Raw genomic sequence first — 12,752 nt, forward strand, 5'->3', positions numbered from 1 at the left:
AAGAAAATCGTTTCATTTGAATTTAGAAATATAGCGCGTTTCAATAATCGTGGTATAATCGGTAAGAAGGTGATTCTACCTATGTGAACAGATAAGTTGAAAATATAGTATAACATTTTTTCATATGACGTTCCATTTTTAAGAAAATAGAGTTTGAACATTTTTTAAGTAGACTTGAAGTAGAAAAAGTAGAATGAAATTTTTTTATACGGCACTTCGAATCATCTACTTGCTGATTTTAGCACAATTATTAGAACACCCCGTATACTGTTACTATTTACTAATTGAATGTAGTATAGATATTATAAGAAAGAATAGTATTTTTTATATTTTTAAACGTCTATTTTCTATATTTCACTATAATTTAGGTATTTCTTGATAGCGTTATAATCGCTTTTGTAAGAACTTGTCTCTTTTTAGCGATAAATTCCTTGAAATTTTGAAACATTCCTTTGTGAAAGCTGGACAATGTACTCAATTTTTGATGAACGAATAAAATTGAAAATTTGATTTATAATCCAATATTTCCTTTTTCACCGAAATATTTTTGTTAAAAGTGAAGCACTTCATAGTTACATTAATTGCATTGTACACTGCTCTTTCCAGCAATGGCATTTATAAAATTTACAATAAATAATCCTTCTGGCAATTTCATCAAATGAAATAATTTGTTAAAAATATTTTTCTTCGTGGTATTATATATATTTTTAAGTATAAAACTATTGTAATAACACGTCTTTAAATATTTCAAAATTGACTGTGCAATGAATCACCATAGAAAAGAACGGTCCTGGTATCGCGCATGCGCAATGGATGTAATTGTAACTGGTGTAGATAAAGCGGGGGATATGTTTTACTCTTCGTCGAATTAATCGTGAAAATTATGAATTGTTAATTGCAGCTTGACGAATGTCGCCTGCAGATCTTCTTTCGTTTCCAAGTAATTGTTTCGTATGTCTGTGTTAATAACTCGTTGCGAAGACGGGAAAATGAATGATCTCATCGACGACAGGAGAATTCAATTACGCGCTCTGAAAATTCGTATCGCTGCGTATTCAATTGAAAACTGATTAATCCAGCTGAAAAAGTATTTCTGATTGTATCTCGCGAATATCTATCTATCATTGTACAATTCGATATGAGATTAATTAATCCAGGTAAATTGCTCTTCTCGTATGGTGAGAAAAATGATTATTTTAGAAACGAGATTCATTTGCAAATTTGTAAGATTCTAACCTAACCTAACCTTCGCAAATTTGATATTGCAAATGGCACCCAGAAACGGGAACTGAAAAGAAGCAACTATTTAGTTTTAATAATCGTCATTTACAGATAAAGACGCATTTGGCGGGAAAGGCCATTATTTTTCAATTTTCCAGTTTACCATCGGATTTTCACGAATTTGAGATCTTAGACGTCACGAAGTAACGAGGATACAATTTCTCCCGACTCTCTGTCATTTTGAAGGAAAGTCGTGAGACACGTAGTAGGGTGATTTTGGCACTGGCTTTAAAATTCTATTCGGGACTTGGACAAAGCGGAATTTGAAACAGTATTCCCATGGTGATCAAAGAGATGCAAGAATAATGTCGATTGTAAACTTCGCCAATTGCAGAGCTTCTCAAAGTTTCGCAGCACAGTCGTGAGAAAGGGTAATTTCGGTAACCAGATACTCACGTTTCAATGAAATCTGGTTGAATTATGAACAACTCTCTGACGTATCCGTTTTAATCCCCTTACATTTCAAACTACTCCGTCTCCAAATTTGAAACTCAAACCTAACCTCGCTCTTTCGTCAATCCTTATCGAGAAATCAAACTCTTTTTATTAAAATTCCCCACTGTAATTTAACTTGATCTTTCAATTTTCAAGGATATTGCACATATTTGGAAACTAAATTCCAATACGACTTGAATTTCCAGTTTCATGGAATCTTGAATATGTCGTGAACGATCGGCGAACGTTTTAAAGGACGCAGCATGAAAAGGAATGGCAGAAAAACGAAATAGTACGTTTGTAGAAGTACAGTCTGTGATTAGGAGGGGCTTCAAAGTCGAGGAACGGAGAGAGAGAGAGAAAGAGAGAGAGAGAGAGAGAGAGAGAGAGAGAGAGAGAGCGTATGAAATTGGAGCGTAGCAATCAGAAATGGGATGTTCATTGAATTCGGCCGGTAAAGGGGAAAGAGTAAACCACGACAAGGAGCACAACACACATTGTGAACCAAACCCTGAGGGGAATCGATAAGAACTGGGTTAATACGATCAGCTAAAGCAGCATACTTCTTTAACCTGGCTATTATATTTAGAATCGACCATATGGCCAAATGTGGTAAACAACCCCACGGGACATGCATTTTAGCTCATTCCCTTTGGACAGAATCACTTTCGTCGCATTATTCGGCCTCGTGGTTGGTGTTTCCGTGGATCTATGTGATTTTTAGAATTTTCCATCTAAGATCTACCAAGTCCTTGCTGGAATCCCTGCGAAAGCGTAATCCACAAAGAAACCTGCAATTGATTCTCATTTACAACACCCAGACACCAATACTCAAACCATTCTCCAACCTAAACTACGTTCGTCGTCGCAGCTTTGCTAAAAACCGCAATGCCCGAGCAAATCCGAAGAGTAAGTCCTTGGTTCCATAGAACTGTATCCCACTCCAATGCAGGAAATAATTGTTTCCACTTAGTTAATAGGCGTCAGTTCAGCGGCCGTAGCAAGACGAACGGGTTAATCTTCAGTCGGGGGTTGCGTGTCTCCGGCTCAGGGCTGTAGGCGTGGGACGCACGTCGAGCCCTGCGCACAGTACGCGTACTGAAAGCCGCGCGGAAGCCGCGTCGGAAGGTTTAGTCTGCGCGCGACACTTGTCCGAGACGCGTCGCGCTCCTCTCTTCCAGAAAGTGTATCCTCACAACGATTCCCTCGTAGAGCCACGAGGAATATTTCAATCGAACTCTCAACAAACCTTTCTTCGTCGATCGATCATGGCTTCACATCACAGGACACCGTGCGATAATCCTATGGTGGTCCTCTGATTCTAGGGTTGCTGGCATTCTTGAAACTTTCTAAACCGTTTCAGCGAGGAACAGAGATCTCTGTAGAGATACCGAAATAAGTCGGAGAATTGAGTTTTATTTTTCTAGTTACCTGCTGAATTTTTGCAATTTGCTGTCATCCGAATCAATCCAAGATACAGGAAGTGAATAATTTCGTAATGATTCGCTGAATCCCAAGAGATCCCGAGCTTCTTGCGATCCTGACAGGGGTCTGACTGCCCGAGGAAACAAACATCAGAGGCTTCTCGGTTCTGCGAATCCTTCCGTCATGAATGATCCAGCCGATTCATCAAGGGAGATTCCCAGCGAAGCGTAGACTTCTGTGAAGAAGAAGATCTGTCAGAGTATCTCCCTTCGATAGTCTTGAGATATATTCAACAAACTGTTACCTGTCGATTATTAGCTACGAAAAATTGTTGTTAGACGAGAAGATTCGTTAAAGAATCGAGTTTGAAGGGTTTAAGAGAAGAGTCGGACAGTAGCAGATGAGGCCAAGTCCAGGCAAATCTGTTACCAGGCTGAACATTGAGCGTCGAGGGGCCTTGGCTCGTTTAAGCTGTAATTGCCAAGCTGCTGTGTGCAATTGGACCGTTTGTTCCTGTCGTGTGTCCGTGATTGATCCACATTCCTCGTCCAGATCATCGCTTTCTTCTCCGAGGGCCAGCATTCCTCACAGTTTCGGCATCCCATTTCGCCAAATGCACATTTGCGCCGAATTTTAACATGATTCTTCGTACCAAGCTCTGCAGAGACTCTTCAAAGGCTCCTCAAAAGAAACTAAAATCAAAAGAAAACGCCTCGAAAGACCAGTTTTTAGCTTCTGATCGGCTAGAGCTATCGATCCTTTGAGTGACCAGGTGTGGAGGTGGAAATTAAGAGGAAGATCTCGAAGAGCGAAATCTCGGAAAGGGACTGGAGTCTGAGTTTGGGAAACGGAGCAAGCAGTTGGTGAGGTTTCGCAAGGATCTGGCAAGAATAGGGATAGTGATGAAGCTGGAAAAGAGCGCGGCAAATCGGATGGATCTTCGTGAAAGATTGATCAGTCAGTCTGATAAAACAGAGGAGAAATCGTTGTGAAAGGGGCCTAAGAGTGCCGGGAATCAGAAACGTGTCAAGATCGAGCATCGAGCGAAGGTAAGAATGCTCGAGTTTTATCGTCGATTAGCGTGACGACTCGTTGATCGTCCTCCGCGAGCACGCACTCGTTTTTATCAACGATTATGAGCGCCACTGGCCTGTCTAGCTATGTCCATCTAAATGTTTGGTCATAAAAATCGCAGTTAAAAATTCATCGACAAGAATTTACTTTAGCCGGGTCATTTTTGATCCTCCGTAACCCAGTCGCGTTTGACGTTCATCTTGTTTCAGCCTCTTTACTTTTAAACAGTTTACAGATGTATTTTTTGAAACCTTTGTATCAGAGCTTAACGCAATAGCCAGTCGCTAACAAATTTCGTTTCTATCCAATTGGAGATGAAACAAAGTCCCTAGGAAATGTTAATGTGATTGGTAAAAGGACTGCGCAGATACAATTTGTTTCTTCTTATCGTTCGCACGTTTACGTGGAACGATCTAAATATTGCAACTTCACTCGTTGGTAAATAAATACGATATTATAGAAAAATGTAACAATTTCAAACGGAAATGTCTGTTTCACTGGATGGACATTTTTTATGAAGTTACAATCAACTTATTTGCAAGTGTCGATTTTAGACTTTCTTTCGTCCATCAATTCGTTCAACTTGGCCCGTTTAGAAAGAACTCGCACGAAACAAAGTTACTCATCGAAACGGTCAACCGAATCATCGAAATTACGCGCAGAAGAAGCGAGTTTCCTTAAAATGTGTAAAACAGTCCGGAGCATGTTCGGTCGTTTCATCCGGCTCTCTAATACTTCAGCCGGTGCTCTAACCCCGTCACGATTATGTCATCGTTCCAGTTCGCCTCGTCAAAGTTACATAGACCTAGACATGGTTGCAGGGGGAAAACCCGGTTTTCGCTGCAATTGGCAGTCGGCTATTCGCGTCTGCGATCATAATGGCCCGAATAAGCAGCGGTACAACGCGTATGCCTTCGTTCTATTATTGGCTTATGATCGACAACCATAATAACGTCCCTTTCACTACCCTAATTGGTTGATGCTCGTTAAATCCGAGACTCTGCCGTCAACCGTAAGGACAGGCTGATCTGAAGCAAACGAGAGATACAACGTCACAAGGATCATCCTTCGAAAGTGTTCGGATCACTCATCTATCGTTGACAAGGAGTATATTTTAATTAGAAAATAATTATTATTCTCTCCATGGTAATAATCACAGCTACGTATAATAGAAGACGTGATTTTGGGTTTAACTTTTACGATCATTTAGGAGGTAAAGTTATTTATTTCCAGAGGGTTCGACACACAATTAGCAATTAGTAAAAAAAAAAAAAAAAAAAAAAAAGAGTAAAACCGAGGATAAGAATTCACCTGCCCCAAATATATGTCGAACAGGTTCAAACGAATCATTTTCGATTTCACATTTACGTTACGTAGCCTGTTGTCAGCGACATGCCGGGTATATTTTTTCTTTTTTTTTTTTTCTATATTTTTCCAGTTTTCGATAACGGTGATGGCCGCAACGATCGATCCGGTTAGACGTAATCCCCGCCGCTTGCGATTCTTTTATGGCCTCCGATAATATCTGCAAATGAATCCGAAGGAATATTAAATTTTCGTTGGGAACATCGTATTCAACGATGTAAGTTAGACGAATTCTCGCGGACAACCGCAACGATCGCACCATTCACCGGGCATCGACGCGTAAAATTACGCGAAGGAAATTCAGAAACTCGCATCGATGTTTCGTTTCGTTCCGTGGAAACATTTTCGTGTTTCTAAGCTTTTGAAAGATGAAGCTCACACTCGGCTGCATAGAGCATCCGCTACGCGAAATATGTATACGATATGCAGAGCGTATGCAAGATACAGGAGATATGCATAATGCAAAACGCATGGAATTGTGTTTAAAAGAAACGAAGAGTCCAGAACTTGTGGTTTTATTTGAAATCTACGTTTCGGTTTCATCGGTGAGATACATTTTAACGACGAAAAGCGAACGAATTACGCGTTTGATCGGTAGGATACACCGATAAAAACGATTCGGTAGAGGATCCTTGTGATTGCTATAAGCAATACATCCAGGCTTCTCCAACTATTATATGCATCTAACTATATGTCATTTCTTATGGTTGTATTACTTTCTTCTTTGAGTTATATTATACGTTTCATATAATTCATATGAATTGTTTTGATAATAAACAATTTATATGAACTTTAACTCAAAGAAGAAAGTAATACAAACCGTAAGAAATTAACTTTCAAATGATATCTCAATATCTGGTTTTCTTCTTTAAAAATATTAAATTATTTCTTACGGTTGTATTACATTCTTTTTTAAGTTAAAGTTCATATAAATTGTTTTCTTTATCATTGTGGTTAAGATTGTTCATATGAATTGTTTTCATAGTAAAAAATTTATATGAACTTTAACTCAAAGAAGAAAGTAATACAACCATAAGAAATTAATTTTCAAATGATATCTCAATATCTGGATTTCTTCTTTAAAAATATTAAATTATTTCTTACGGTTGCATTACATTCTTTTTTAAGTTAAAGTTCATATAAATTGTTTTCTTTATTATTGTGGTTAAGATTGTTCATATGAATTGTTTTCATAGTAAACAATTTATATGAACTTTAACTCAAAGAAGAAAGTAATACAACCGTAAGAAATTAACTTTCAAATGATATCTCAATATCTGGTTTTCTTCTTTAAAAATATTAAATTATTTCTTACGGTTGTATTACATTCTTTTTTAAGTTAAAGTTCATATAAATTGTTTTCTTTATTATTGTGGTTAAGATTGTTCATATGAATTGTTTTCATAGTAAACAATTTATATGAACTTTAACTCAAAGAAGAAAGTAATACAACCGTAAGAAATTAATTTTCAAATGATATCTCAATATCTGGTTTTCTTCTTTAATAGAAATAATTTAATATTATTAATGAAGAAACCCAGATATTGAGATATCATTTGAAAATTAATTTCTTACGGTTGTATTACTTTCTTCTTTGAGTTAAAGTTCATATAAATTTTTTATTATCAAAACAATTCATATGAACAATCTTAACCGCAATGATAAAGAAAACAATTTATATGTACTTTAACTTAAAAAAGAATGTAATGCAACCGTAAGAAATAATTTAATATTATTAATGAAGAAAACCAGATATTGAGATATCATTTGAAAATTAATTTCTTACGGTTGTATTACTTTCTTCTTTGAGTTAAAGTTCATATAAATTGTTTTCTTATACCTTAGTTTTCATGCTACAATTGACTTTGATTGTGTTATTATATTATTTCTATTCTATGATTATAGATTATATTGTATTTGTTATATTTAAACGAGAATCCTGCCAACTTATGGTAACGCATTGCCGTAGGTATGCAGTATTGTTCGATGTAATGCTATTCATGCACCTGTCAGTCATTAATGCCGCCCCCTTGATCCGGGTTTAATATTTAAGCCCGAAACCGAAACCTTTGTCGACCGTTTCCGGTTCGCGTGATTAACATAATGTTGTCCGCCCACGCAGAACTGCAGCTTCCTCCGTTCATCGAAATCTGTTTTCAAGAGTTTTCCACGTTACACGCTGAAGCGAATTCACTTTTACGCTTCCTTACCTTTGCGAATAAATCACCGGGCAAAAATTCTCGTCCCATTAAAATTATAGGGAATTTTCCAGTAATCTTGTCATTAAACGTAACTGGACTGCGAATATTCATGAAAATTTATATTCCTATGAATTTAATCGAAGAAATAGAATTCTGTGTATGAAATTGTTTAATCTACTGAATATTGTCACGTGCACTTACCAAATATCGTACTTTAGACAATTTCGTATGTTTTTGCGTATTACGTGCATTCGCGTGTCTAGGTATTTTGGTATTTTTAAATTGGCCATAAGTGCGTAAACATTTACAGTGTTTTTCTAGAAACAAATCTAAATTCTTGCAAGGTGCATTTAAATTATAGGGAATTTTCTAGTAATTTTGTCATTAAACATAATTAGACTGCTGATACTCATGCAAATTTATATTTCTGTGAATCTAATCGAAGAAATAGAATTCTGTGTATGAAATTGTTTAATCTACTGAATATTGTCACGTGCACTTACCAAATATCGTACTTTAGACAATTTCGTACATTTTTGCGTATTACGTACATTCGCGTGTCTAGACATTTTGGTATCTTTAAATTGGCCATAAGTGCGTAAACATCTACAGTGTTTTTCTAGAAACAAATCTAAATTCTTGCAAGGTGCATTTAAATCATAGGGAATTTTCTAGTAATTTTGTCCTTAAACATAATTAGACATGCAAATTTATATTTCTACGAATTTGATCGAAGAAATAGAACCTGTATATAAATGGTTTAATCTATTGAATATTATACTAAATATCATTCTTTAGATATTTGATATATCTTCACGTATTATATGCATTCTATGCGTTTTTATACCTCTAAATTATCTATAAATACCTAAGGTAATTGTAATAAATACATAACCTAAAAATTGTCTAAAAATGCACAAACAATTCGCAGTGTAATCATAATGTACAAAGAATTAGATTATTCTTTGCAAACTTCGAGATTGAATTTTAAGACGCTGATATTTAGATGACCGAGTTATCCACGTCTGTGTGTGACCATAAAGAAGGCAGGAAAAAGATTAGCGTCAGACGAGTTGATTTTTACGATCGTGTCGAGATGAAAGGGATGATATCGATGTACGAGTCGTTATTCCCTTCGACACGTTGGTTTTCTCAAATCTCATCCGGATTTTTCGAGGATCAGCAGTTGCCCAAGAGCTCTACAAGCTGCCATATTCCCTCGGATAAACGTCGTTCACTGAATTTCGATCGACTGCGAATGAAATTATAATAACTCGCGAAATTGTAACCTCTCGAGTTATATGTATCAGGAAAAAGCAGCAGCGAAAGTAATTTCTAGAAGATTTTTCCAAAGGGACGCGATAACGTAGATTGAATTATAACATTTGATTTTTCTAAATTTTCCAAAGTTTCGTAACCTTCTCCTAATTTTTGTTTCAACGTCGGATAACTTCTTCCAAATTTTCCCTACATTGGACAAATATCCCTTTGCAGTTACTTGGGAAATTTTCTTTTCAATTTCCATGTATTCCGAAAATTTTTCTTCGGAATTTCCGCCATATCTGGAGAAAACAACGGCGAAAGGACCTTTCTAAAAAATTTTCACAGAAACAATGACAAAATTCTACTAACTAAAAATACCGAAACAAATTTCCCAGATGTATTTAAGGAAATCAGTGTTAAAGCTACTTCGAAGAATCTGTCGTAAGAACAGTGACAAATTCTGAAGAAGTTTGTACAGAGTCGTAAACAATTTAATGGACCGCCTATAAACTTTCCGCATACTTCTACGACACGACAATTTCCATAGACTTATCAAACTTTTACTAAGAGAACTTTTTCGCCGACGGGAGGCTGTTTTTCAAAGTTACGTAAATATCGCTAGACGATTGATCGAGACGTCGCGTGACGGTGATTTAGAAGCAGATCGGATCGGCAATGAGTGAAGAGAACGTTTCTTGTGTCTCGGCCAGTGGAATAGGGCGGTCTTTAATCAGACGACGCGACGCTTCCTCCTCGACCATGAAGGTACCTGCGCTGGTTGTCGTTCGATCTTAATTGGCACTGGTTACGTGAACATGAATAAATAAACACGTGCTACCTGATTCCTCCTCTTCTTCGCTTTTCATCACCGTCGTCCACTCTTATCGTAAAAATAACTGAAATACAGTCTTCGACAAGATACACCGATAATATAGATTTTTGTCGTATCACGAACCACTTCAAACCTAATCCATAGCTAATTTAAGCTTTGCGATGTCAAACGTTTTTTAAAAATGTACCAATCAGAATTCAATTTCCAGTTTTCTCGTTTCAAGAATTAAATCAAACTTAGTTCAGGCCTGAGTCAACCTAACCCTAGTCTCTGTAATTTCTCCTTTTGAGATGACGATGAAGAATGGCTGCACTAATTGAAATGTGATACTCTTTTCTCGTATCTCAAGCTAGTTGAAATCTAATTTAGTGTAATTACATAGATTTTAGTAAAAAGATAATTGCTGCTTTGGTTATTCATTTGTTAGGCGAGAGAAGTGGCATTTGTAGGGACATTTGCTAGATACCATTCTCATCTAGGGGTCTCCAGGGAAATCACTAGCTGTACAACTAGCATGCCCAATTTTGAGAATCGTTATTTGCTATGTTGAATAGCCAGTTACACGAGAATTTCGGCCGCCCACTTTCAGTACTGTCAATTAATCGTACCCTTTGTGAGCCAGTGCAGGTTTGATCGATTCCACCTGCTGCTTTGCATCGTTCCCCAATCTACTCTGCAATTAGGCTCGTTGTAACCAGACACAACGACGAGGAAATTAAACTTGTTCATTTTTAGGGGAAGGATCTAGGGACTTTTTTGAAGTCCAAGACGAGAAATATGCGGTGAACGACTTTCGAGCTGTGGAATTCTTTTTCTCGAACGATAGATATCGAACGATAATCGAAGATATTTGACCACTTCGTTTGGTCCTTAACAATCTCTTTTATAATCAAATCTCGTGTTTTGGACACAGAGTCGCGTGTAATTGGAGGACAGCAAACAAACGAATGTACTGATTCGTGCAACACGAGCAGAATATTTTTATTTTTATCCTACGAGTATACAGAGAAATTCGTCGAGGAAATAGCGACGCAGAAAAATAACGAATAATCTGTAACGAAACAGCGAAACGCTTCGATAGGCGATAACAATGAAAACAATCAACCCTGTGCAAACAACTGCACTATTAACGTGATTATGCGAAACATTAAAGTAACGTAGCTTTAACGCTCAAACTACATCATTCCGATCATAATGAGTGAAATTTTGAAAAGATCGCTGCAAAGTTAGTCAAATCAAAATTTTCTAAACAATGACCAACATTCAAGCAATCAAAAACTCGCGAGGTAACTAGCAACTAGTAATTTTCAAAAAATTCCTCATCTTGCCAAAAATTCTCAAACCAAATTCTCAATGACCAAAATTCTAAAACTCGATATTAAAAGGTCAATAAGAATAGAAAATCGTGTCGTCTTGGATTAACGAAGATGAGAATTGGAGCGTTCAGAGGAAATTGTGGTTTCTAGTAAAATTTGCCAACGCAGACATTGGGTTGCCAGTGTTTGTCGTGGAAAATGATCGAACTAGGGACTTCGTTATACTCTATCGATTATCGTTAACCGCTAGCTGAGATTTTCGTGGCGTCATTACCGACCAAAACCGCAATACCTCTGAATTCAGTGTACATACTCACGGGGGCCCAGGATGATTGCAGGCGTGATGACATTCGATTTGTTGCCCTACGGCAACCGGAAGTCGAGTTGCCCTTTCGACTAATTGCCATGGATTCTATGTGATTGGAACTATAACAACGATGTATTACTACGTACATGTTGCTAAGGAATATCAATTTACGCAGGTGCATCGATCTGTTCTAATCAATTATCTCGATGTATTATTAGGTCTATGCAAAAGTTCTAGTACTTTTTTCAAACGTTTGTGTATAGTTACTTTTAATCGATCTAATTTCCCGTCCTTTTCGTGCAATCGTTTGGTTGGTATTGATCTATCTGAAACGCCAACTTCATGATCGATTAGTGACGATCACCATAACCTCAAAAAACAGCAGCTACCACGATGACAACGTTAGGCATCTACTTACGTAAAAACAAGTATGCATTTCCATTTAAAAGAATAATGCAATTGTTGATTGCACTGCACCACTGCACTAAAAAAAAAAAAAAAAAAAAAGAAATTAAAAAAGAACATGGTCCTACGAATGTATATTTTTGAACCATTCATCTTACTCCTTTGACATTTTTCTATAACTATATATTGCTAACGTATATCATGGAATAGCTGCGTGGGCTGCCCTGTATATTATCAATAAAGGTTTTCAAATGAAAAGATCAATATGTATCGCGAATACAATGTTTCCAATATTTATCGACGAACTGCATTTTTGTCGAGAATCTCGAAATATTGGCGATACTATTTATTGCCTGAGGGCAACCTTAAAAAAGATAAAAAGTGAATTTTTCCTGTCACTATATTGAAACAGATTTTGTAACAACGTGTAAAGGGTTTCAGAGTTCAATTTGAAATTTTAATAAAGCTATCCATGTTTTCTTCTATTTTTCTTCTTCCAGGATGATGACACCGCGATAACGAGATACCTGGAACTCGATTTTGCGTCGTTTCACCCGATTGCGATAATTAGCCCAATTTCCTACAATTTTTTCATTGATCCCTGACGAGGTAATGGGAATTGTATGGTATGCTAGTCCCTGTCCTCTTTATTATGTAATTGTGTGTCAACGATGGATGCTGTTCTGATTGCTTGATCGCATGGGCATGGGACACACTTGTTGAACACACGTTCGATACTTATCCCATAACAGCTTGATTCAATTTTCAACGATTTCCTTCTTACCATCGTGTCCGACGTTAAACACACATATAATTACTATACTAAACGTTAAAACTCTCATCATTAT

General features: G+C 36.8%; 1 protein-coding gene and 1 long non-coding RNA gene across 3 annotated transcripts in view; one reads left to right on the forward strand and one right to left on the reverse strand.

Moving 5' to 3' along the window:
- Window positions 1-321: 321 nt before the first annotated feature.
- On the reverse strand, window positions 322-3,580 carry LOC139994816 (uncharacterized). The gene is made up of 3 exons (XR_011801761.1): window positions 3,446-3,580; window positions 3,148-3,376; window positions 322-3,095 (listed from the first exon to the last, which is right to left on the reverse strand). It is a non-coding gene; the product is annotated as an uncharacterized lncRNA (long non-coding RNA).
- Window positions 3,092-12,752, forward strand: part of LOC139994803 (adenylate cyclase type 6) — a 102,676-nt gene continuing 93,015 nt past the window's right edge. For both annotated transcript variants that reach the window (XM_072017744.1, XM_072017746.1), the window contains exon 1: window positions 3,092-4,190. The gene's annotated coding sequence lies outside the window, so the exon portion shown is untranslated. The remainder of the gene's footprint in view (window positions 4,191-12,752) is intronic.

The sequence above is a fragment of the Bombus fervidus genome, chromosome 15 (genome assembly GCF_041682495.2).
Source record: "Bombus fervidus isolate BK054 chromosome 15, iyBomFerv1, whole genome shotgun sequence".
In the NCBI taxonomy this organism is placed as follows: domain Eukaryota; kingdom Metazoa; phylum Arthropoda; class Insecta; order Hymenoptera; family Apidae; genus Bombus; species Bombus fervidus.